The sequence below is a fragment of the Lagopus muta genome, chromosome 4 (genome assembly GCF_023343835.1).
Source record: "Lagopus muta isolate bLagMut1 chromosome 4, bLagMut1 primary, whole genome shotgun sequence".
Taxonomy (NCBI): Eukaryota; Metazoa; Chordata; class Aves; order Galliformes; family Phasianidae; genus Lagopus; species Lagopus muta.
In genome coordinates this window covers 38932607-38959329 of record NC_064436.1, presented here as the reverse complement: position 1 = coordinate 38959329, position 26723 = coordinate 38932607, and the positions used below count along the sequence as shown (strand labels likewise).

General features: G+C 40.0%; 1 protein-coding gene across 13 annotated transcripts in view; it reads right to left on the bottom strand.

Moving 5' to 3' along the window:
- BMPR1B (bone morphogenetic protein receptor type 1B) overlaps positions 1-26723 on the bottom strand; it is a 235302-nt gene that overhangs the window by 72930 nt on the left and 135649 nt on the right. The window contains exon 1 of one of the 13 annotated variants that reach the window (XM_048942352.1): positions 5403-5673. The exons of the other annotated variants lie outside the window; for them this stretch is intronic. The gene's annotated coding sequence lies outside the window, so the exon portion shown is untranslated. Of the gene's footprint in view, positions 1-5402; positions 5674-26723 lie in introns of those variants that run through there. 13 annotated transcript variants of the gene reach the window in all.

Below are 26723 nucleotides of genomic sequence, written 5' to 3'. Positions count from 1 at the left end.
GGCCTTTACACCCACATCTTGTCAAGGCCAGATAGTGGAGGAGCAGACACTCTGTGAGCGATAAACTCCTGCTCAGAACATGTGGGTGCAAAACATGCATACCTTGTGTGTCCTGGGCTGAACTGTACCTTCTAGACAAGTGGGGTGGTGGAGGAATATAGGAAAGAAGACGCATATCCTGCTGTCTTCCCTGCAGGTATGATGCTAAAGAGATCAGATTTCCAGCATCAGTGACGCTCACCACAGGTCACTTTTATTGCTGATTAATAGTGAGAGATTAATAGCTGGGGATACCACATAATGGCTTCAGCACAAAACTCCAGAGCACACAGCCACAGCTATGCCTTTAACATGTGCTCATACTTGCAGTGCTTTTTGCCATATGGTTACTGGGATCAGCTTACACTTAAAAAACTATTACTTTAAACACATACTAAACAATAATACTGTACATCTACCTTTCAAATAACACAGCCCAAACGCTGCCTGTCCTCATGCCTCATCCTTCAGCTTCACACAAGCCAAACAATGTCACCTCATATCTTGCAAGTGCATGAATGTTTTATCAGAGTGCAAAAACCCATGGAGTAGTACTGAGTATTGCCGCCAGGACTCAATGGTCTGGCATTTCACCAGATGACAGCTAGACCAGCAGGTGAACACAAATCTCTTTTTCAGATTAAAATGAAGTACAGTACTGCCTGCTCAATCCCTTGAGCAGTGAACTGTGTGACAAGTAACTACTCTAAGGAATTTTGTTACATCAGTTTTATATACTCACCAGCTTGCAGCCATAACAACTGTGGTGACTCAAAGTCCCTGTGGCTTTGGATCTTCTGGTTGTAGAGGCTGATGTGTCATGGTGCGGCACAAGGATGGAGCACACCAACAGAGAGGTAGGTGTAAGTGTTTACACTGTAGGTGTAAGCATCATCCTGCTCCCATAAGACACTGCTGGCTTCAGCACAGCTTTCTCCAACCTTCTCTTCCCTGTTTTTCATAAACATTACCCTCTTGTACTCAGAAAAATCCCTCATGATTTCCAGGAATCAGCTTTGGACCAGCTTATGACCTGCTCTGTGCTCACTGGGAAGGCAGAAGGATCTGTCAAATAAATATCCCACAAGACAGGCAGGAGGGAACCAGGACTTGGCACATGTTACACTACAGCATCTTAAGGCATCATTCCACATATAGGATTGATATAACTATTTAGTGATTTGCCACTCAGCCACCCATGCAACATTTCTTTCTTTTCTTTCTTTGGAGCCAAACTTTGGTCAGATTATGGAATATAAGCTACTTTCCCCCCAGGACATAAGAGATGATTTGGCAAAGGGAGTTTTTACTCCCCATTTGTTTTACAACACAGCTCTCTCATTTGCCTCATCAAGCTCAGTAAGCCTTTTTTTTTTTCAATGACCAGTTAATTTAAACTTTTGTCCTATGTCAATGACAATTACCTTTCTCATCTTTGCTGATAATTTCCTTAAATGTGAATTCCAGCTTTGAAAATTACCACCTGCAATTTTGCAATGCAAGATAGAAACATAAAATAGCACTCTGTCCAAAATCCTGAAGACTAAATCTGCAGTTCTATCTGACTGAACTGATCAGCCCTCAACACATGTTGTCAGGATGACCCTTTGCCCTCAAAATTAGGAGTAAAAAAAAATTAAACCCAGCCAAAAATACCCCAAAAAACATCTAGAAGATAACGTCAAGAATAGTAATTGCTGGTCTAGGTAAAACAAGTGTAGTCAGAAGTATTTAAATTCAAATTAGAAAAAGGCATTGGTCTTGTGGATAGAAAATAAGCCACAGACGTAGGAAATACCTTGACTCACACTGAGGTTTTTGTCGTAGCACTGTGTAACACAGCCACAGTCTCAGATACAGAACCCACTGGGTACAGTGTGGGCAGGGGGATCTCCATCCAAAGCATCAGTGGCAGTAACTTGTAACCAAGACAGAAGGATGCAGCATTCAGCAGATTTCTGCCCTGAGTGCAGTCTGGTATCATATTTTCACTAACAATTTTGACACTGAATTAGATGTGTTTGCTTACAAAAAACTGCACTTGCTACCGGGCTGAGAAGAGTGCACATGAGCAGGAGGACAGGACTCAAACTGAAAAGTGTTCTCAAGAAATGGGACAAGTGAGTGAGAAAGCCAGGTCTGCTGTTCAGACAGTACAACATAATATGCAGACAGTGTAACATAACGCACATGCAACGGCACAAATAAACAATCTGCCAAATGGCCTTTCTCTGAAAAAGGATCTGCAAATTACAAAGGCTTATAAGCTGAACACAAGAAAACAATGACAAGCCATTGTGAAAAAGGGAAACACTGCACTAGGATGTACAAACAGCCACAGCCCAACAAGCAGCTCTTCTGCAGCAGCAACTCAAGATTCCCTACTAAGAGCCTGGTGCTGCACACCTCCCTGCATTCATTGTTCCATTAATGATATGGCTACAGGTGCTGTAGTAATGATGTGGAACCATCAGCACCTCCATGGGCGTATCTCCAGGCAAAATGCAGGCTCCACAGCCTGATCATCTTCTCAATGTGATCACTTTGAAAACAGGCACTTGAAAAGGCAGAAGTGGAAGCATCTACCAAGCAAATTTAAGCTGGAATGAATACTGCTTTAGGAAACTTTGTGTTTGGCCTGAGGCCAAATTACTTAAAGGATCTCTTAATTTGATTTTTAGCATGCCAGTCATAACAGCTAGCCTGGAAACTGCCTAGAGCAATAGGACTCGGACGCATAACCCAAAGGGTAGGAGGACGCAAAGCACTACAGTCATGTAACTGAAAAATAAATTAACACATTAACAATATAATTTAACAGTGCATAGTTTTGCAACTTTTTTTTCCCAGTGATTTCTCTCCTAAAATTATCCTAAAGCATTTGGATTCAGTTGCTCCTACTTTCCTCTCTTCAATTGCTGAGAGGCCTTGGGCCAGCCTCCATCCCCTTCAGCTCTCAGGAGGAGACAAGGAGCACGTGAGAGCACTGAGGGCTGCCTTGTGGACTCCCAGCACCAACCTCTGCTGCAGAGCCATGCTGGTCAGCACACAGGGCTTAGGAAAGCAGAAATGGCCAATCTGAACAAGGCAATGTCTACATTTGTTGCAATTTGGACAAGTGCTCAAAAATCAAGTCAAGCTTCACTCCCGACTGATGGGAGCATATTTTCAAAGCAAACTGAGTTCAGGAACTCAGTTCCTGGATTTCAAATCAGACTCCTAGGAATCTTCCTGTGACATGCAGCTACAATGTTGATCGGATCTAATATCTGGGGAGCAACTTTGAGTACTTTTTTCGTGCTGATCTTTGCACCTTCTGCAAACCTCTGCAATGGTGCAGACATCTTGTCACAGAACAAAAGAATGGTTTGGGTTGGAAGGGACCTTTAAGATCATCTAATTCCAACCCCCTGCTATAGGCAGGGACACCTCCCACTAGACCAGGGTGCTCAAAGCCCCATCCAGCCTGGCCTTGAACGCCTTCAGAGAGGGGGCATCCACAGCCTCCCTCAGCAGTCTGTTCCAGTGACACACCACCCTCACATCTTGGTCTCCTCCAGGCCAAAGGAATTTTCTGGGCACAACTCACTGCAGTTCTGCTACAGATCTGCGTATTACCTTGGCAGATGCTCTTATGTCAGAGTGCAGCTCTGGGGTCAGTCATCACACTGAGATTGCTGGTGTTTTTAAGAGCATAGCTTCTAAATGCACTTTTAAATGCAGCTGATGTCTGTATTTCTAAACTACATAAGATGTTAAGGTTTTTCTTTTTCTTTTTCTTTTTTTTTGTGTATGGTTTTTGGTTTTTTTGTTTTTTGTGTTTGTTTGTTTGTTTGTTGCATTAGTAACTCTGAAGATAATTTAGGAAGCCCTTTGTTTTTTCAAGTGATGACACTGAAAAGAAAGTGCCAGATCACTAACACATTAGGAATGTTTCCAAAGAAATTAGACACTAATAAAACTCAGATACATTTATGGCCAGCATCCGACTCTGGGTGAGCTGTGTACATCCCCAGCTGCACTGCCCGCTTGAGCAGCAGAGGGTGCTGGCAGAATACCACAGGGTCCTTTCCAATCATCCCCAGGTGGGTAAGCAATTGGGCCAGAGCCTGCACTGAGGGTCTCTGAGAATGAAAAGGACTACAGAATGGATTGAAAGAAGGGCTGAAATAGCACCTACAGCCTGCAAGATCTGCTTGTGCTATGCAGAATTGACACCGTGCTCACTCCTATGCATACACATAAGCTATGAGATGCTCAGTTGATAATCAGACAGAAAACATGACTTTCAGCAGTTTCTTTGGCATACAAAGAAAACCATCAACCAGTAGTGGCAAAAGCTGTTACACCTAGCACTGCAGGCCTCCCATCTACCCTGCATCCCATTTCTACCACCCCCCTGAGCCACCCCATCACACAGAGCTGTGGGACAGGTGGATTGTATGAGTGCTGCTGAAGCATCAGAAAAGCTCACTCTGCAGACTGAAGATTGTAGGTGAGGTCACAGAAAGTTTAACTGTTTAGTAAACGGAGCTGACTAATTAATAGAGAAAAAATAAAAAACTTCCTTGCTTTGTGTTCTGCTTTTCAGATGTGATACTCAGATTGCTAACAGCCAAAAGACTGAGTGCTTTACCACCTTATTTGCAACATCTTTAAAGACCCAATGTTTAGCAAACAAATAAAATGACTCTTCAAAGACAACAATGTACACTCCTTCCAAAGAACATCGGTTCAGGAACGAAGCACACCACTGTAAGCACGTTGATGAACTACAGAAAACATGCCTTCGCATTTGCCAACTACTGAACTGGCTTTCAAATGCAATTGCTGTAAATACATTTCACTCATTAACACACGTTCCATATTTTCAGTCTCCATAATAAAACTGCCACAATTGTGCTGTCAATCAAAATTCTGCCTCATTACAGTCCGTTTGCTGCTAATTAGTGCCCCCTTCTCTTATTAGCTCTGTCAAATTTTTGCTTCCTGATGGTTAAATATAGCATTTTCATTTATCATTAGTATGATGCTTTTCTATTAGGACTTCAGCGGGAACAAGTTCAACCGTCTCACTAAAGAAGCACAACAGTTCTTAGTGTTCTTAAAAACAAACAAACAAACAAACAAACCAAACAAAAAACAAACAGCAAACAGCTCGCTCTGAGAAGGAGTAATCAGGCAAAGTTAAAGCCTAAAGCCACTTAGGATTCCTACGGGAAGATTTAATCCACCCGGCCGGCGTGTGAGGCGGCGCACGGAGCCCGGAGCTGCCCTTCCCCTCCTGCCCCAGCCCCGCGCACAGCACGAGCCCTCCACTCCCCCCCCCCCCCAGCCCCTCTCGACCCCCCGGCCGCACGTACCGGCTGCGCTCCTGCGTCTCGGCTGCGGGTCCCGGCTGCTCGCCCCGCTGCTGCTCCTCCGCTCGGCCCCGGGACGCGAACGAGAAGCGGCTCAGCCGGGGCGGGCCGCGGGCAGACTCCGTGCGCCGGGAGAGCCCTGGCCCCGCCGCGATCGCCGCCCCCCTCCCGAGTCGCCTTACCGGGGTGCGCCGAGCAGAGAGCGGCTCCCGAGCGGCAGCGGTAGGAGGTGAGGAGGGGGAGAGCGTGAGCGGAGCGAGACGCCCGCCCCGCAGCTCGTCACTGGACAACTGCTGTAAGCAGCGGGGGAGCCGGTGGCATCGCTCAGGCGCTAAATGAGTTCCTGCGGCATGTGCGCGGGGCTGCCGGCGGCTTAGCCGGGCTGTAGCCCGAGCCGTGCTGCCTCAGCTGGGCTGAGACTGCAGAACGTTCGCGTTAACTACATGTGGATAGTTGCTCAAGAAAACGCTACTTTCTGTCGCTACACGAGTTTCGATCCCTTACCAGTTGCTCAAGCAGGGTAAGTGGATGCAGTCCCAGCAGACAACCCAGCAACAGGTCTGCTCTTTGGCACAGCAACAAGAAGTGTTCTGGCATCAAACAGAACAAGTACAGGGTCTAGTTCGTGAGCAAAACAGAGGTGAGATCTTGCAAACTTGGAATGCAGAACTACACCAGCAACGCTACAGACTGAAGGACTGCAACAGACTCCCAGCTATCACTAAGCAAAAAAACTATATATAAAAATATATATATATATATAAATATATATAAAAAAACAAGAGCAGGGTACTACTCATTTACACACCTACCTACAGGTAGCAATTAGCAGTGAAAACACTAATAATGAGAAAAGCAGCTTTGGTGATTCATTAGTTTCTTTTTTACCAGTTTGTTCGGTTTGGCACTGACGCTCTCTCTACTCCTGCAGCTAATGAGAGCCTGGCATCTCAGTGCCAATGAGCAAATCTCACTGCCGTGTTTTGAAGGGTACTTCACACTAAAAAGAGCGAGCCAAAGATCCACATCCTTGACAGCACTTAGCAAAATGAAAATTACATCCATGAAGTGGGCACCTGGCAGCTGTCATGCAACACACAGCAATAAAGTAGTAAAACCCAGCTGACCAAGAGCCATCTTCCTAAGCTTTGTCCAGATATCAAAAGCCCAATGAGTATTGGTCTTGCCTTCCCAGTGATGTGGGGCACTTATTTTTCCTTTCTTTATCCTCGTTTAAGTATCCATGCCCTGGTTGATCAATATGTCATTTTGCTGCATGAAAGCAACAGAAACATAGATTTCTATACACATAATTGGAATACATCATTTATGAGACTGTTCGTGTTTTCATTCGAATTATATAGCAATATATAACATGTTAGTATCTAAGCTATTTTTTTTTAAAGAGTCCTAATTACAGGTTTGCTCCACACTTAATATCAGTTCGCATGGGAAATATTCTTGTACCTCACATTTAATGTATATGCTGTGTTGCTGTGTATATGCTTGATGTCCTTCCCAGTCTCCCATGCAAGCACAAAAAAGCAAAAGAGCTTATCCAAAAATCCCAATCTGTCAAGTATCGTACACCTTTCACCAGAAGGACAGAGTGATGCTCAGTGAGCTTTCAAACTGCAAGATGTGGAAGAATCATTGTTGCAGACACATGGGATGGACACCACAACTCTTGGTTGTGACTGCAAAGAACTGGATAGATCCAGACTTGCAAATGGTGTAATTTGAAAGGCTACCATTAAAAGCATAGGGAATCTAAACTGAGATGCTTTTAGGATGCCACAGAAAATAATTTCTTGAGCAAAAATAAGTTTTTAAAAATGTATATGTACTTCAAGTTTGTATCTGTCCGCAAATCTAACTACTCCACTTCAGTACTGAGGTAAAGTGCATGGCGGTAGGAGCTCAAGTACAGCTGTTAACATGGTTGTTTCTTGAATAACACAAGAGGTCTCCCATCCCATACTCCAGTACTTCTGACCTTAGCACAGAATCATAGAATGGCCTGGGTTGAAAAGGACCACAGTGATCATCCAGTTTCAACCCCCCTGCTGCATACAGGGTCACCAACCACCAGACCAGGCTGCCCAGAGCCACATCCAACCTGGCCTTGAATGCCTTCAGGGATGGGGCATCCACAGCCTCCTTGGGCAACCTGCTCCAGTGCTTCTCCACCCTCTGAGTGAAAAACTTCCTCCTAATATCTAACCTAAATCTGCCTTGTCTCAGTTTAAAACCATTCCCCCTTGTCCTATCACTATCCACCCTTGTAAACAGTCATTAAATGCACAAAGGACACCATCCCATTCAGCACAGCAGAGATGTGAAGATAACTCAGTTCTGGGAAGCCACTGAAAGAGAGAGGCTTTTTGCAGAGAGATATAATGATCATATTTTTCTGATGTCTTCGGCGTTCAAGATGTGAGCTGTAAAACTAAGCAATCGTTTCTATTGTGCATTTTTAATGAGGGGCGGGGAACTCCTGTTGGTATTAGAGCACAAAGCAGTACAAATAAACAAGGCAAGAAATAATGTGCTGTAATTACAGGACTTCTAGGAAGGCTGACAGCGTTCATGGATCTTCCCCTCAGTCTTGTGGAATAGGTCAGATTTGTAATATTCATTCACTGCATAATATACAAGAAAATGATTGCACTGATAGGGAAATCATATTCCCAAAAACGGGAAGAAAATTTTCAAGATATCATAAATGTGGAAAAGATACTTCTACATCATAGAGGATGACATAATTGTTTCCATAGTTGTTAATGTCATCAATGATGTAACTGCATCTTTAATTTCTTCCTGCTAATTGTTGTATTTCTTATAAATTCTGTGTTCTGCAAAAGCTCTTTGCCCATTAAAATATTTTTCTAAGCCAAAACACAAATCAAGTCTGAATTAACAACATTTCATTGCTTCCCTCCCCCCCTACTTTGGATAACCATCCAGCATTTAAACTACAGTAAGTAACAGTCACAAATTGAAGATTCTCCCTTCATACAACCTTCCTTACTGATGCTTTCTCCATGAGAACTTGCAAAAACAAATTCTTTAAGATGCAATTTTCTAATATTTTTGCTTGTCATGTGGTGAAACATAAGATTCCCATTCACAGTGCACAAACTCAAAAAGAACAAAAAGATGCTTTTAGTCTACTTTGAAAAACCGGGGCATTCAGACCCAGGGTTAGGCAGACAACAAAAGCTGTGATGCGTTTAGAAATCTCTGAAAAGACTCTTAAAAGAAGGGACTTGAACAAATTTTGCCCAAGTTTTTCCCCTCCCAATCCACACTTGGAGGGCTTCACAATATAGCTCTGGTGCACAGGGGCCAGCACTGCCTTGCAAACAACCCCCAGCCCCCTACACACAGCATGGCTGAAAGAGCCTTCTGGTATTCCAGACACGTATTCCCTCCTGGTTACTTTGTTTTTTATAGTGTTTTGTTTTGTTTTTCAGAGTGTTGCCAAAGCTTGTCCTCCCTCCATCACCTCCCCCCATTTGGAAAGGGGAAAATGCAAGCAAGAAGGGAGAAAATCCCTCAACTTGTCCAAAGTATGCAAGGATGATTTGTGTTCTCACTTATGGGGTATGACTGTCACTGTTGATCTGCTTTCAGGCCTAGATTACATGTGATAAGGGCTGACCTTATTTGAGCATTCACACATTATGCACTCATGGAGAGCACGCTGGACACAAAAGTCCCTCAGATGTTCTGGGCATCAATCACGCTCACAGCATGGAGGCTGCCAAACTTTTCTTCCATTTAGCTCGAGAGAGGAGAGGGTAGTCCAAGACAGACTTAATAAAGTTTAAAGCTCTGCCACAGTATATTCGGGGCCCATTGTCTCTTAAAAGTGTGCTTTTCAACAAATTCTCTGCAGTTACCATGGGCAACTATTCGTCTTTAACAAATTTGGTCAGGGAGACTGTAGGGAGGAGGGCAAGTGAACAAAGAGTTTGCCAGATCATTTAAATAACTAACTCAGTTTCTTTCTTTTATTTCTCACTATTTACAGGCAAAGTCATTTTTATATTCAATCCTAAAAATTGAGTAACTTCAGAACATGTCTTAACACAAATTAAAACCTTAGGAACACATTAAACTTGTTGTCCATCACATGCAATTTTCAGTAAATACTTAAACTCATTTCCTCAAATAATGCATGCTTCTGTAAAGAATATATTATAAACAACGATCACCACTGATTTGTTTCATCTGTTGTGATAAAGGACACCTCTCTTTAAGCTTTCCTGATTTCATGAGAATTACAACTCATTTGCTAAATCTTCTATTTCAGTCTGCGCATTTATTTAAAATTACAACACATAGTCAGCTGGAAATGAGAGCACAGCAGATGATGCATGTGCTGCTCCAAAATGTACTTACCAGCAGGGCCCAACGTAATTTGTAAAGTCTAAATTTCCATGGAGTATCAGCCTTACAGACAAAACAGACTGCAAACATTCATACAAATAAACAAAAAGCCTTCCAAACCATCCAAAATCGATCTGAAACACTTCTTATTCCCAATTTCTGTAGACACAAAATGACCCTTAGAACAAGGCATGATTTGCTTTGCTTACATGTTTGTTAACTCTGAAACCTACTTACACCACGTAAACTTGCTTTCTTTCACAACTGTTCTTACCAGCAGTAAGACTAAGCAAAGGCATTTGTCATAAAGTTGGAAAAATATAGGGAATGCATTTGTTAGCTAATGTCTTTGCCAAGGATGCTCTGAAGATTTCAGCGTGTTCTCTCTTTTCCAGTTTTAGGTGCTCTCACTGATGGAGACTGTTGCTGCAAGTTAAGAAATGTGTTCACAGTATGATTTATCTTATCCTGGGAAGAGAGACTTGAGGGTCCTGGTGGACAAAAAACTGAACATGAGCCAGCAGTGTGCACTTGCAGCCCAGAAAACCAACTGTATCCTGGGCTACATCAACAGAGGGGTGAACCAGTATGATGAGGGAGGTGATTGTCCCTCTCTACCCTACCCTTGTGAGGCCCCGTCTGGAGTGCTGTGTCCAGGTCTATGGCCCCCTGCACAAGAAAGATGTGAAACCATTGGAGAGGGCTCAGAGGAGGGCCACAAAGATGATTAGGGCACTGGAGCACTTCTCCTGTGAGGACAGGCTGAGGGAGGTGGGCATGTTCAGCCAGGAGAAAAGAAGGTTCTGGGGAGATATCATTGTGGCCTCCTGGTACTTAAAAGGATCTTATAATCAGGAGAATTTTTACACCAACAGTGACAGGACAAGAGGGAGTGATTTTAAATTAAAAGAGGGGAGATTTTGATTAGATGTTGGGGGAAAATTTTCACCAGAGGATTGTGAGGCATTGGCACAGGCTGCCCAGAAATGCCTGGAGGTGTCCAAGGCCAGGCTGGATGGGGGCCTGGGCAGCCTGACCAGGGTGGCAACCTTGCCCATGGCAGGAAGGTTTATCAGATGGTCTTTAACATCACTTCCAGCCCAAGCCATTCTAGGATTCTGTGTGGGGAAGTTCTGCTGTTTTTCCAAAGTCCCCGCTTACCCCCTTTTTTTTTAAACCCCATCCAATTTAAAATTGTTTCTCATCTGTGTGTCAAATATGACTGATCCTCAAGAAAAGGAAGGAGCAGCATGCTGCCAAGACAGGAAGAGGCCTGTGGATTGAACCCAAGGAGAAACATTCTTGAAATTTGAGTACTTTATTGTGAAGAAGGGAGTATGAGCAATACACACAAAGACGCATACAGGTGCTCACTCCATTAGAAGTTCATTTGTGTATTTGAAAGGAATTACCACATTATAGAATAAAGGTGCATTTTTCAGACACGGGAGATCAAAGTCTAAAAGTGGAAAGAAAGAATGCATCTTCACTTTTTCTAAAGCTCCTTGCTAATTTGAGTATATTTCAATAAGGAATCAACATCACAAAAGGTATATAATTAGGAAAGTTGAAGGAGTTTGGATGTTTCTGCTTTAGTCGAACACAACTGTAAGTAGTGTTTTGTCATATTCTGCCTAATGTAGTCTACCCAGACTTCTGCTTGAGCACTTAGACATCTGGGTGGGAGCCTCACAAACAGGAAAGCAAAAGCACATACCAGCCATCAGCTCAAGCAGCTGAGGACCCTATCACGATAACTCCACCACCACAACTCAGCTCCTATCACAGCGCAGGCTGCTGTCTGGATGTCTCAGGCTGTAGCAAAAGAAAAGTTTGCTAAACTGCAAAGGCTAAAGGTACCCCTAAAAAGTCATGCACCACTCTCTGAATTGGCACAGTGGGTCAGACCAACAGCTCAGTTAGCCTGTATTCCTGTCTCCAATAAAAAGGACACGCTTTTTATTATTTTTTAAATGCATCGCTTTTTAATTTCATTGAGATGTCTCCTGTCTTTTATTATGTAAAAGGTTAAATAGAAGAATCCAATTTGCCTTGTTTTTTTTTTTTTTAATACATATTATTTTATTTTCCTCATTCTGTCTCCAGTTATTGAAGTCCTCTCTTGCCTTCTCATTTTAAACTCTGCTCTCCTCTGAGAGATGGCTCATCTTGTGTTTTAGCCACTCGCTTATTTCTGCTGCCTCTTTATATAGAGTGGGATGGCCAGATACAAAAGCAGCATTCCTGGGGAGGATGTGGCACTAAGCAACACAGCCACTTCCAGAAGTCAGCTCTACCTGTTGCTTGGAGTCTAATGTTTTATTTGTTTTTCTCACTGTGCTAAGCAGAAGATTTCATTGACTTGATAAGGAAGACAAGGAGGATATTTTTTGTATTCAGTTGATTCAACATACAGTAAATATACTGAGACTGCATATTTGATAATGAGCATTTGTCAAAAATACTTCAACCTGCCTCAATTCATATCATTTCAGAAAATCTCTCCCAGCTTCACTTGACTCTTTCTGATCTAAACTTATTTAGGTCATTACCTTCTCTTTTTCTGAAGTCATCCTGTCCTGCAAAGCTTACTATGTGCAAAAGCAGTTCCAGAAGTAGCATATCACTGCCTTCCTAGATAACACTGCAGGAACATCATATCTTCCACATCCCTCATTCTCTTTTCCTTATGAACACAGTGCAAGACTTGGAATGGGAAGAACAACAGGGAACCATGGTTGGGTATAGAGGAGAGGTCCCATAACACTGCCCCATAGCACCTCAAATAACTGTTAATAACTCACATTGATTCCTCAGGTCTTTAGTTTTCCTCCAATAGAGGATGCATTACTATAGACATGGTTACCATGCGTTACACTTGTGTGGACCCCATTGCAGTGCCCAATGTGGGACACTTACTTTCTTGGTACCCACAGCCATGCTGCTACGGGGAGCCCAGATGTGCTTTTAGCCCCCTGGTCTGTCCAAGATAAAGGGATGAAGATTTAGGAAGATTTAGGTGCATGTACCATTAGCCAGCACAGACATTTGAATGAATAGAACATGAAGTTTAAACCTACATCAATAGACCACTCCATCATGAAATTTGTCTTCTCTCACAGCAGAGAAAAATGAAGTAAAGGGGTACTAAGCATGCATAAAAATAATTGGCAAAGTTCTTATAAAATGAACTGTTCTCACTAAGTTATGGCAGAGTTTCTCAGTGTACACAATTTCATATTTATGAAGTTCCTTTTATCGCAGTCTACATTTCAGTATCCAAACTATCCTCCCAACTAATGGACAAATAAATAGATTTACATTCTTAGGGCTAAAAAAGGTATTTCTGATGGATCTGGCAAATGTCCTATAAATTCAAAATAGGCACCCGCCAAAACTGTTATTAAATATTCATGAAGAAGACCTTTTTCTTACAAACTTCTTACAGGTGAACAATTTTTAGTTCAAACCACCTCCTTTTACTAAGTCAAACAACTGGTCAGTCTATTTCCATTATACTACTCTGGCTGGGACCTTGCAGCAAGTCATCCAGGGGAACCACACTGCTCTTAGATGCCCAGCACTGCTTTGGAGTTAATGCTGTAACATGCATCCAGTATTTTTAACTCCTCTAATGACAGGTGCACCAGGACTACAGAAGACATCAAACACAAGAAATCAAATGCATTTAATGGTTTCAAACTAGCAAAAAGCACAAGCAGTGCTTGGCATCAAAATAAATCTTGGCTGTATTTTCAGATTTAGCACATTTTGGAACAACAATAACAGTAATAAAGACATTTTCATCCCATTGCTACTAAATTCTTTGTTTTGCAATACAAGACACCAAAACCTCAATGCAATCTCTAACACCATATGGACACAATGTGATGTCTCTGAATCACATCTAACTAGTTTCTTGAACTTGAAGGCAAGGAGAAGCCTGCAAACTGAATTTTCAAGTAGTAATTTCACCACCACTTCTGTGATATTATTAAAGATAAACACACATTTTAAAATATTTTACTTCAACAGCAGTCCCTCTTTTGATGGAAGGTTTTATTTGCTTGATTTTCTTAGCCAGCATACATATTGAATGCAACAAAACTGGGTTCTGCGTCTTTAAATAAGTAGGCAGCTTCTTGAGTCTTCCAAATTCCTTCACCTGTCCCCAGTTACACAGCACAGCTGCTCTGGGGGTTAAGATTTTTTGTGAAGTAACAGCTCATGATAATCTCATTAAATCCTATCCAACACTTTCCAGTTCATACAGGATTTCCTTAGTCTGGATGACTGCAGTGAGGATTGGCTGTTTAAACCCTCTCATTTTTGACAAAAAAATTAAATTAAATTAAATTTAAAAGTCATCCAAACCTTTCCTCTATGCAGAGCAAAGCTCTGCAGTTTGAGGAGCAGCTTAGCTCAAAGCTGGAGTAAATACTAAGATGCAGCAGCTCTCTTTGCTGTTTCTTCCTACAGACAAAAAACAGCATTAAGAACACAATCTTTAATAATTTCTGCATGAAAATTGTACTATCCACTATTCCTTTACCTATAGATCATTTTGTTTAAATGTAGAAAAATCCTTTCTCTGCTCAACTAGGAGAACTTATCTCCACTGAGCTGCAGTGGTCGTGCTTTGCAGGAGAGGCTCTACCACCAGCCTGGTTGCTCACCCTCCTTAGCCATCCACAGGATGGGGAGAAAAGCCTCTAAAGCAGTGATTAAAAATAAAAAAGATTTTATAGATACACTTCTGATTAGATGTTCAAAACCATGGTGTGCATGTCCTCAAAATGGACAGGAGCTTCACTGAGGAAAGCTCAGCCCAGACATCTTGGTGATGAACAGGTAGAAGTGACATTATAAGGAGCAACACCAAATAAAATAATAAAATAAAATAAAATAAAATAAAATAAAATAAAATAAAATAAAATAAAATAAAATAATTGGATGTCTTACACTGTTCCACGGGGAAACAATTTTTAGGCTTCATTGAAGAAAAAAAAAAAAAGGACAGTACCAATTAATTTGAGCAAAATATCCAATTTTCATTCTACTGGACATAGCCTCGTCAATTCCAGTTTAATAGGCTTTCTCCTATTTACATGCACTTAAATGGCAAATGCACATTTCCTGTTCCAATGGCCAAAAATACTTTTTCACCTTGCCTGTCTAAAGTCATCCAAAATGAGCAATGCAAAATTTGGTTTAAAGTCTGCAAATAGGAGAACTCAGGTATCTGGATAACAAATATTTTCATGGGCTTTTCAGTGGCTTACATCCAGGACAGCTCTGCATTGATTTATATGTCTCCAGCAGCTCTAGGATGGCCTGTGTAAAATTAGCTGGTAATCACAACCCGAGATCTCAGCAGGCACGTTCCCCACCGACGGCAGCAGAGCCCAGTGCTCAGAACCAGGACTGAGGATATCTGATTGCTGTTACAAGGACAAGGCTCTATAGCACAGCATTACGGTAGGATTTCACAGGATCAAAGCACAGGTTGTCTTATTTAGGCTATAAATATAGATGTCACTATTTATGATTGCCCTGGTAGCACTTCAAGCAGTCATTACGCACAGTTTTTAAGGGTATGCAGAATTTCTCTATCAAAACACACACCCTGCAGACACTCAGTGTTGGCTGATTGGAGTCTAAGTTCCCAATGAGGGTTCACATTTTTTAATGCACTATAATGGAAACTGTCTATTGTTCCTCTTATGTGGAAGGAAGTCAATACTAATGGCACAAGCTGTATCTTCCCCATTCAGAGAAGCTCTCATGTCTGAGTCCTCACTGATGAAGACTTTTTGCATTACTGTAACACCTTATTTAAGACAGACATGGTTATGAATCTCCACACAATGCAAGTCTCTACGTCTTGCCAACAGCTGCTCTGGCCTGCAGGCTCCAGCTTCATTTGGAAAACAAACACACTTCTCTAAACTCTCATAAAGTAGAATTATCTATATAAGCTTCATTGAATGGGGCAGCAACATGCTTTCTAATCCTTCCACACTCTCAAACTGAAGATTGTAAATCAATGTCTGGAGCACTCACTGCAAATCAAGTGAGTGCTTGCTTCAATCAGGAGCGACTACACCAACAAGTGCCACACGAATTTTGAGATGCTGACCTGCCCTCAGCCAGTCATTACTGAAAGGGCTGCCCATATTATTCACTTGACCTGCTGCAATTCCAGCCCCCAAAATGGAGTTTTTCCCAGTACTTATGCCAAGAATATAGGAACACACTTACTCCATGAAATCACACAAGGCTGGCACTGGTCACTCATTATCAGAGGAACTCATTAAATATCTACAATAAAGTTCACAAACAGAACTGAAATTGCAATTATTTTTTTTTCCTGATTCCAGTGCAACTCCATCTATCTGTGCCAAAACATGCAGGAAAGGCAGAGGCTGAAGTGCAATATACGTACTTCATGTGTGGTGGAGATAATTCAGCAACATCCGCATGGCCAGATCAGATAACTAGTCTGATAACTTTTTCTGTCACCAACCTTAAATGAACATCAGATTGTAGTCATTCTCATACCCTCAAATTAAAGCCAGAAGTTGATAGGAGACTCCCAAATCCAAAACAATCAAAACACAAACCCAGAAATGCAACTTGCTTTCTCGAATAATTCTCCCTTTATATGGAAGGACATGATTCAGAAAGAAATCACAGCTCCTATTATGTTCACTCAGGTAAAAACGACTACCTCATGCAGATTCAGTTCTGCCATATTTTTCATTAATTTTGGTTAATCTTTTGTTTTCTATGTTCCCTGTATGTACCTTCTAAAGAAGTAGCACACGTTAAAAGATGTTCTCTGCCTGCAGATGATACATCAATCTCAGCACTCGCAAATACTCAGATGGAAAATAAGAACTGGACACCAGAAGCTGCATGCTTATTGAAAACATGTAGCTGGACAGTATCAACATGACACAAGGAGAGTAGATTAAAATTAACCTACATTTCTGTAATATCATCCAATAAATCGACTTGCTAATAAAAGGAAACACATTTCCATAGGAATACGAGTGGTATCCAAGTAACAATTCCACAATGATATATTTTCAATTAAAGAATTACAATAGACTACCCTTTTTTTTTTCCTCTCTAATGTTAGGTTGTAATTCATTATTGTACAGGCAGCTGAATATTAACTTACAGCTTCTGTTCTTTGTCTTTGTAGTAACTAGGAAACATTTTCAAGGTCAAATCCTGATTTTATCACAAAGAAATCTACCAAGCAAACATTTAAAGTTGAAGTTGCTTTGCTTTCCTTTCTCTCGTTTTGTTCTTATTTTTTTTTATCAAGATATGGAAATATTGCCAAAATCTGTGAGAAACTGATTGCCAATGGTGTAGAAGAATGTGTAACACAACTGAAGCAGTGGTAGCTACTTATTGCTATTCTGTGACCAAAAAAGGCCGATTTCCCACAAGGCCATAAGACTCATCAGAAACATTTAATGAGTCAATATATGCATTTTTCATTTAACTACCTATTTATGGTCAGAATCTCTTGAATTGCAAGAGTGTGAAAATTAGAGGACGCATTCTTAAAATACAAAATACAACCTTCAATTACCTTATTATCAGGTTATACGGCAATCTGTCACAACATATCATACACTAATGTCCTATAACATTACAAAATGATAGCATATAATCAAACAACAAATAAAATAAATTACATTTTAAAATATTTTTTCAGAAACAGCTATGTTCCTGTCAATAATTACAGTTTTAAGTTTTGGACATATAGCATCAATGCCTTGAAGAAAGAGAATACTATTCTGTATTATCCAATTTCTGACTAAAACTTAGTTTCAGTAATTCAGAATTCATTTTGAATGCTAAATTGCATAGTCATTGAATTTAAAGCTTGGAAAAAAAACCTTCTGAATCTGAGAAAAATATTTTTTTCCTTTGAAATTGTTAGGAAAAGAAAAACAGAGCGATGGGGAAAGAGGGAATCAAGACGTTGTTACGCAGTTTCTGTGCAAGGATTATTTCAAGTTAGAAAGCTACTGAGAAATGCAAAAAAATATGACATGCTGAACAGTAGTTCCTGCTTCCCATGAAAGCCATCTGTTCTGTGTATGTACATGGTTTGAAAGACATTCCCGGGATTGTGTCAAGCCAAAGGAATCCCCACTAGAGTTACAGAAATATAAACTCTCTTTACACTGGCAGAAGGGCTCTGAAATGCAGTTCCAAAGACACATATACCACATGGAGCAGAACCGTAACAGTTCTGCTGACATGCCATACGTTATGCAGGATTTTCTCATCTGATATTATATGATGAGAACTGAAACTTTAGCAGGGATAACACTGCAATGCTTTGAATTAAAAATTCTTCAAATGAGCATGAGGCAAGTTCTCCACTCCTCTCCATTGCAAAATGGTATCATCACTCTTTTTCCCGTTTGCAGCTGACGTGAAAAATGCCTGGAAAATATTTCTGAAACAGAATTAATTCCATAGCATGATTTTTGCCATTACTGACTTTAATGGGAGAGGGACATGGCATAATTTGAATTAAATACTTGTTCCATGTTCACTCTCAAACTCAGCTAGACACTTTGTGGAAAGGAGAGTTTGAAAAGTGTAATAATTAATACTCGTGTAAGAAGGACAATCCTTACTGCTCATCTGGCATTTTCACAATCCCTATGTTAATTATACGACTGAGTTCAAATTGCAATTATTTTTTCTAGGGAGCAATTAAATACTGCTACCAATGTTCAGTATAAACACCACTCTAACTACAAGCAATGCTCAGATGACCAGCTCAGGTTCAAAGGTTCACTGCACATGAATATCCATAAATACCACTGACAGCCTTAGCGGTATAATGAATTTTGCAGCAACTCATGCAGGCAGTCTACTCAATACATGAACATAATGCCCTTAACTTTAAAGCAAGAAACTTCCAAAAGCAATTTTGAGCAAGTGCTGCAGTTGAGACAGAACATCTAAGAACTATTTAAGAAATATTCCAACCCTCTTTTCAAAAAGTTCCTCTCTGTTATGCTCATGCTTATTATTTTTGAAATCACCCTGTAGAATCATACAGTAGAACTGGATGAAATACAAGCTATTCACCGACATGTTCAGTTCCACTGAATTGTCACGCTAATTAGTGGTGTATTTGTAACTCTGTTAATTTAACCATGTGGCATTACAAATTACATACCCCTTGCTTTCTATAGAAGCACACAATATTTTACCTTTAAGATGTTCACATTTTTTTCTTGCAAAACACGTTACCTGATGTCCACACATAAATAGATATTTCAGGCATCTATTGAAATGTACTTCCAGTTTCCAGCTCCAAAATCTGTGTTGAAGAAACATTATCTATTTGAAATTTAGGGAATATTTTCTAAGCGCTGGTTCTGTTTCTTTAATTCCATTGCTGATTTTCCTAATCACAAGGATGCTCCTGCTTTAATTCTGTGCAGAGTTGTAGTATGAACAACAGAGGAAGGTACTGCACAAATCTTCATACCTCATAAATGCTTCTAACAAAAAGGAGAAAATTGAAAGCATGACATATTTACTGACTCCAAGCATCAGGAATCTCAAAATGACATTAGAGAGAAACCAGAAGGATATATGATTATTAAGTTAATAGGGTTTTTGAGGGTGCACACTAATTCTACGTAATGACAACATGCCTTCCTACCTCCTACCTTGATTAAGAACATGATGGAGAGCCTCTTTTGAGGTGGTTTTTGCTATTTTTTAAATTAGTACAGAAATTTAGCACATCAGTTTCTCCCTCATGAAACATGCTGTTTTCTCATAGAACACCAGACAGAGTGAACCACTTGAGAAACCCCTCTCCCTCCTATCTATTTCTCAGACAGCTCAGCTGGCCTTGGTCTGAACAGCCTCAGCAGCAGCTCAAGGCAAGGCACTCGAGCACTTCCAAAGCAGATGAGAAGCACTTACCACTCCTGCCATCTCTTTTTGGGAAAAAGGCCAGAACCATCAGCAGACAAGCAGCAATATAGAAATACCTGCACATCTGTTCCAGTAGAAAACATCTGTCTGCATTCTGCTTTACCAATGTACCCATCTGGGATTCAGCACTGCAAAGGAGTTCAGCATCATCATAGATAATTATCACATAGAGTAGGAATATCAAGCACAGACTAGGGGCACTGCCTGATCTAAGTATAAATTAGAGATGTTTCTAATTATTCACTGCTAATTTGCTTCCTAAATCTTACCATTAGATAAGTAAACTACTGAAGTTAACAGATCTTTTTGATTTTGAGCTCAGGTTATGTGTTAATCACCTATGATCACCAATTCTCCACAAGAACTTGCTGGACCCTGATCTGTGTTGCTCACCTATAAACCACATGCTCACATGGCACATGCCACTGTATATAATATAAAATCCCATTCTTCCTGGATACACAGAGATCCTGGCTTGGGAAAAGTGCTTCCCAGTTTGATCATGTTGAAAGACAGCAGAGATGCTAACTCATTTTTGGCCATGACAAGACCCACTTTTGTGCAGAGACAACCAAAAGGCATGTATTACCGCAACCAGTTCTTCTTAACATAGTGGGGAAGTCTGCATGTAGTAACACAACTGATGCACAGCACTGTGAGTCCGAGAAGAGAATGTGGCAGAGAAAGGACCTGGCTTGTCTATATACATGTGTTGCTTGGGAGAGGAACAAATGGAGACTAAGTCACAGATCAGGTGACCCCACTCCTTCTGATCACAGATTTTATGTGAAGAGTGGGTTTGTAATTCGAGGAACAACAAATCAATACAATAGCTGTGCTGTCTGCATTTTCTGTCTCCAGTATTCTGTTCAGAACCCCTACAAGGGATTTCCCTTACATAGATGAGGCAGTTACCACAACTCTATTCACAACTCTATGGCTGAAGTAACATCTACTTCCATGTCTTCTTTCATCTTTTTAAGAGCTACTCAAACATAATCACACATAGCTTTTTAATGGGGGATTTGAATGATACATTTATCACTTATCTTAGATGAAAAGCCCTCTAACCCTGTTAGGACACATCCTAATATCTAGAAAACAGCACTACTTTTTTCCTGCACACCTACAAGCTTGCGCAAGTCTGATACAAGTCTGAAAAGTAACACAAAGAAATGTAGTTATTTGAATATCCTAACTGTAAATTAGTAGGAGATTGTTGTAATTTTTTCATGGTTCTTAAAACACTACAATTGCTGCATTAAATTTTCTCAAAGATGCAGAAACATAGCTTTAAAGCATTTATTGTAGTCCACCTCTGATAACTGAAAGGCCATTACAGAAATGAAAATACTTCATTTTCAGGACCGAAGTGCTATAACTACTCAAAACATACACTGGTTCAGATGGTAGTTTATACATACACCTAGAAGACAAAACAGCCTCAAAGCTAGAGATGAAGAGCAAGCTATCTGAAAGGAAGCAGAATAAGCTTGATAGGGAAGAGAAACATGCAGAATTGAGGAGCATGAGAAAGGCCATATGGAGCCAGGCAGCAGTGCAAGGATGAGAATGGCAAGTCGTCCATTGGCCGAGTGTGGTCACTCTCAGCTGTGACCCTGATTTTCTGCCAAATATTGAAAAGACAATAATTTTACAAATACTCACATCTGCAGTAGGTTCCAAGAACTACATTTTTTTTTTTTTTCTCTTAGTTTATTTATTCAACTTGTTAAATCCAGACACAATGAGGAAGTGTTATTTCTCAGAACTGTTACCAAATCAAGATGTTATTTCCATGTTTCCTTAAGAGGCAACTTTTTATCTTTTAAAATATACTATTTAAAAATACAGTTTAAGTATGAAAGTGCAATCACCAAGTGCTTAAAAATTTTGCTACAACAAATGCTATTCAGTTACAAGGTAACATCCTGGTGCTGACAGCCTGTAGGAGTAAAAGGAGTACGTAAACAGTTCCTAGGAAAAGAAAAATTATATATACCGAGAATTTTGATTAAAAATCACTTCCATGAGCCAGGTCAACCTATAACGTGCCCTATTTGTTAAAAAATTCTTATGTTGATGACTCAGCATCTTGATTACTTCAGCAGCTTGTTAGTCCAGTCATCCATTTTGAATGAACCGACCCATAAGGTTGTTATCTTGAAGAGATATATGTATATACATTGACTTTCTTTTTCTAAAGATCTTTACTGAAACAATGATGAATTTAAAGGAACTTTCCTACAAAATCCTGAATAGGATCTCTCTAGTGAGAGTTAGGGCACTCAGACCTTAAAAAAAAGACAATAAACAATTAAAAGTCAATAGATAGCAGAAGGGATTTAATTCAGTGCACTTACAGAACAAAAAAGGCACAGAACTTTCATATCTAAGGCCTATGTTGAATCACCTCCAGGTATATAGACAGCCAAGTAGGAAATACAGATGAAACATTGGCCTTGGCTGTACATATAACTTATAGAAGTCATCATCAGATACTACATATAAGACACTACATTAGCATTCAGATGGACAGAGATCTTGCAAGGAAGAAGAGGGGAGTTTCTACAGTGTGAGTCTCTGTAACAACTGCACAAAAATATTAATTAAAATCTCACATCAATATACTTCCTTGCCAACAGGATAGTTTTCTATGATGCAGCTCCATTTGCCTAATGAAAATATGAAAGTTTTTAACATGTCATGAAACTATCACTCTGAAGCAGAGATGAAATGTACTGAAGTAATTATCCACAATGCTAATCATAGTTTGTTAATTGATAATCTACAATGAATGTCATATTTATTGGCTACTTAATGCCCATCAGTTGGCCTTGACAAATTGTTTTGTATATACATTGAGAAGTTACCATTTTTGTTGTTGTAAATTGATTTGTTGTTTCTTGTGTGTGTTTCCTTCTACACCTTTACCTCATAACCATATGGAGTTTTTCCTACCGTTCAGTCTTATTTACCCCACCAATTCCAATGCTCAAATATACATACTCTATAAAAACATGTAGTTTATATATTTTTCCTCTGAAATATTAAATTTATGGGGGCGCAGGGAAAACAATTTCCTTAATATTCACATTCTAAGCTGTGAAATGGGAAATGCTCCCAGTGAAAAGTTTCCAAAGACTGCCACCACCTCCTTGTACGTAAAAGCCTCAAATCAGAAGTAATTGTTCACAAGCTATATGGGAAATAAAGCAAGTGCAATTAAAGGGGACTCTTTGAGAGGATCAACTCCTTATTTTCATGTCAGAAAAACTACTTTCTTTCTAGCAAGAATGGATAAAGCGCAAAAATGGATTTACCATTTCAAGCCATTTGCACAGAATTATGCTTCAATACAGAATTCATTGTTCCCAGAAGGCATTTAATCCTTTACATGCCCAGAGCCACGAGTAGTTTTTATTCAGTTTCCAGCACTCATACATTTTATTTTTTTTTTTCAAATACTGAATGATATTCTTTGCAACTGAATTACTACTCTGCTATTGCTAACATATAGCATAGATAAATAGGATATAGATCATAGACAGGATCACTTTGGGAGGGACTCAGGTCTTACTGTATTAAAATTTGAAATTATCATAAATAATGATCCACATCCAAAGCTGGATTTTAAGAAATCAAGTGCTACACTTGTCATCTCCATTCTATGAAATAATAGGTATCATATGTGTTTGTACTTGCCTGTGGCAATCCAGAAATAACTAAATCTGGAAACAAGAGAGCTCTAACTAATCCATGAAATCTGAAAATCTTAGGACAGGAGAAATGGAATTACTTGAAATGCCGAATTAGATATCTATATTATAATTAGAATATTCTGAGTAAATTACATACTTCTCTTAGAAACCCTGAATTGTCAATCATAACTAGAATTGTGAATCTATTTATCATCATTGTACATACAAAATAGACATAACAAGGAAATATTCATTAAGAAGCCCTGAAACTGGCTGGGAAACATTTCCTACAGTCAGAAGGACAGCAGTTATACTAACTCCTCAACTAAAAGCGCACAGCTGGGCTTAGTCTGAATAGTCAGCAGCAACAGGTTAAGGCAAAACACCCAAGCACCACAGCAAAGGCAAAAGAGGAGTACTCACCGGTCCTGCTACTCTTCTTTGGGAAAGAGGTTGTGATTACTAGTACATAAGCAGTAATGTATTAACACCTGTACATCTGTCCCAGCCATAAATACCTGTCTGCAACTCATTTTACTAATGCACCCACTTCACCCAGATTCATCACTGTGAGGGAGCTGAACATCGTCTTTGATAACAACCACACAGATAAAGAACTTCAAGAAAGGTGGGGAGCAATACATGACCCAAATATAAACTAGAGATAGAGATATTTATAACTAGTTTACTTTCCAACATGAGAAAAACTGAGATTAGATTTTAAAGATGTGCAAACTATCAAGTCCAACATGCCTTACTCTTCATTAACAAAAAAAAGAAGCATCCTGCAGTCACTTGTGATAGATGCCATCTGTGACGTTGAACCCTAACATTTATACTCATCCACAACTTGGAGAAAGGAAGAGTTTGGATTTCCTGAGCATTTTCAGGAGAGGTAAAAGCACACTGCTATCCCTTTTGGCCATGCTTATGTTTCCTTTCTTATTTAACAATAAAGGCTCATTTGTAGCTACAGCTGAATTTCTAAAATCAGATTATTTGAACAAAGAGAAATTATTTTTTCCCTACACTAGCTTCAAGCCTTTGGTGATCATGTTTTCAAACTTTTCCCTAACATCGTGAGAAACGGAAACCTAGTTTTTCTTTTATTTTGCATGAAGGCATAAATTTTCATGTCATCATTTGACTGTGGACACAGGGATATCAGACAAAGAGCAGTGATTGGGAGGCTAATGATGAGATTACAAAAGCTGGTGGCTCTGTACTGCCATTCAGAGCGTTGCAGGGGAATGTTGACAAAACTACCCACTTGTTTCCTATTGAAAATGCTCATTCACTGCAATTTATCTTAAAAAATACTACAAATGAGACTTCCTAAACCATTTGTTTTCATCATAACTTTAAGACCTTGTTTCCTGCACATGAGCTGCCTTCCCTGGTGTGATCACTGAGGGACGCCTGGAGTCTTATTTGCCCTGAACCTGCTCATGCTGAGTTGCTGGCTGCTTTTCCATTAAGAGGAAAGAAGGACCTCAGGGAGACTTTCTAGGAAATAAACTTGTAGGAAAGAAGGCATGAAACACATTCTGAATCATGATACTGACTGGCATCATGCAACTCCTGAATTCTGCATATATGCAACAGGAATATTCCCAGCTATCCCCATCACTGGCAAATACACAACAGGAGAATGAGTTGAATGTGAGGCTTGTAAGTACTTGTGAGCTGAGTGTTAGCACAAAATGCAAGCAAGCATGTGAAGTGTAACAGCAAAATTAACTGTAAAGAGAGTCCTAGGATAATGGGAGATGCTGTGGCAAAACCAGCTGAGGAAGTGATCTACCATCCTCTTCAAGTGAACATGGAGAAGCAGTGAGCAACCACTACCAACTCCTGACCTGCTCTCTCTTAAACAGAGATGGGATAACATTGTAAGTAAACTATAAGGCAACACTCATTTTTCTTTTAAATTCCAGAAGTGTGTGCATTCAACATTACTGCAAAAGTTTAACACGACGCTTTAGTGATCTCTTAGCAATTAAACCATGGCCAAAATTGAAATTCTCATTTCCACAAGGCAAGCATAGGAAAAAGGAAAAAAAAAAAAAAAAAAAGAGAAGAAAAAAACAGGAAAGGCAGCCTGCATCATCTATCCTTCACCTCCTTATTGCTTCAAAGTATCTGTAGAACAAATACCATATTTTGTTCTAGCTCATGCAGCTTTCTGTCCTCTGCTTGGGAACATGAGATTAGCCAGACAAAACAAGAGGGAAGCCCTCAGAATAGGAGGGAGCTTCAAACCTGGGAAGCCTGCTTAAGTCTGCGGTATGTTTTGTTACTGGCAGCTGAAATGAGCAAGTTATAAAAATTAGAATAAAACACACACTGAAACGGTGCACATTAGCACAAATTTAAACTTTCAGCTCTCCATTTTGAAATCTATCATCAGCAAGCAATTATCATAAATGGTTGACCCTTTCTCGTGTTGGCCAAACTGACATGAGTTAAGATAGGCAAGGTTTTTTCACACTTTTTAGTGTTTGCTTGCTTTACATTTTTGTCAGGGCCATGGAAACCTACAACGAGTCTATAAAACAATACTTTCTAAAACTCAGCTTGAGTTTCAATGGTTAAATACTGTGGTTTTAAGCAAAATCAGCTTAATAGTTAACTCTTTCTTATTTTTTAAAGTAGGAAACAATTTTTGAATTTCTTTACAGTTGTTCTTTATGTAAAAAGATTTAAAAAAAAAGAAAAAGTTGCAAAATAAATGGCTTATGGTTCAGAGAGTATTAATGAAGTAAGACATTTCCAAAGAGACCAGAGAGTGACAGCATACAGAAGGCAGCGGTGCTGCAGCCACAGAGCTGTGCCCCAGCAGTGAGCTCCCACTGGAGCAAAGCAAAGTGAGGAGACAGAGAAAGGAAGGGTGGAAAAAAAACTGTCGCGAGTTCATGCACCCCTATTACAAATTCATTTTAATTAAACAAAGAGATTATACAGACATTGCTGACAGGGATTATCAAAATAGAATGGCACCACCTGCCCCTTGCAACCCAATTAATTAGTGGAGAATCTGAGGTGCCAATTATCATGAAGCAATAGGAAAGGATCAGTAAACATAGCTCATGGTGAACTTGAAAATTAACTATTTCAGCTCAAGCCCCACAGCCTCCCACTTAGCGTCCTCCAAAAGCTGCACATTGACAACACAAGGGACTACTACAGATCTTTATTTCACATGGTTATGGGAAGAACGACTACTTCTACT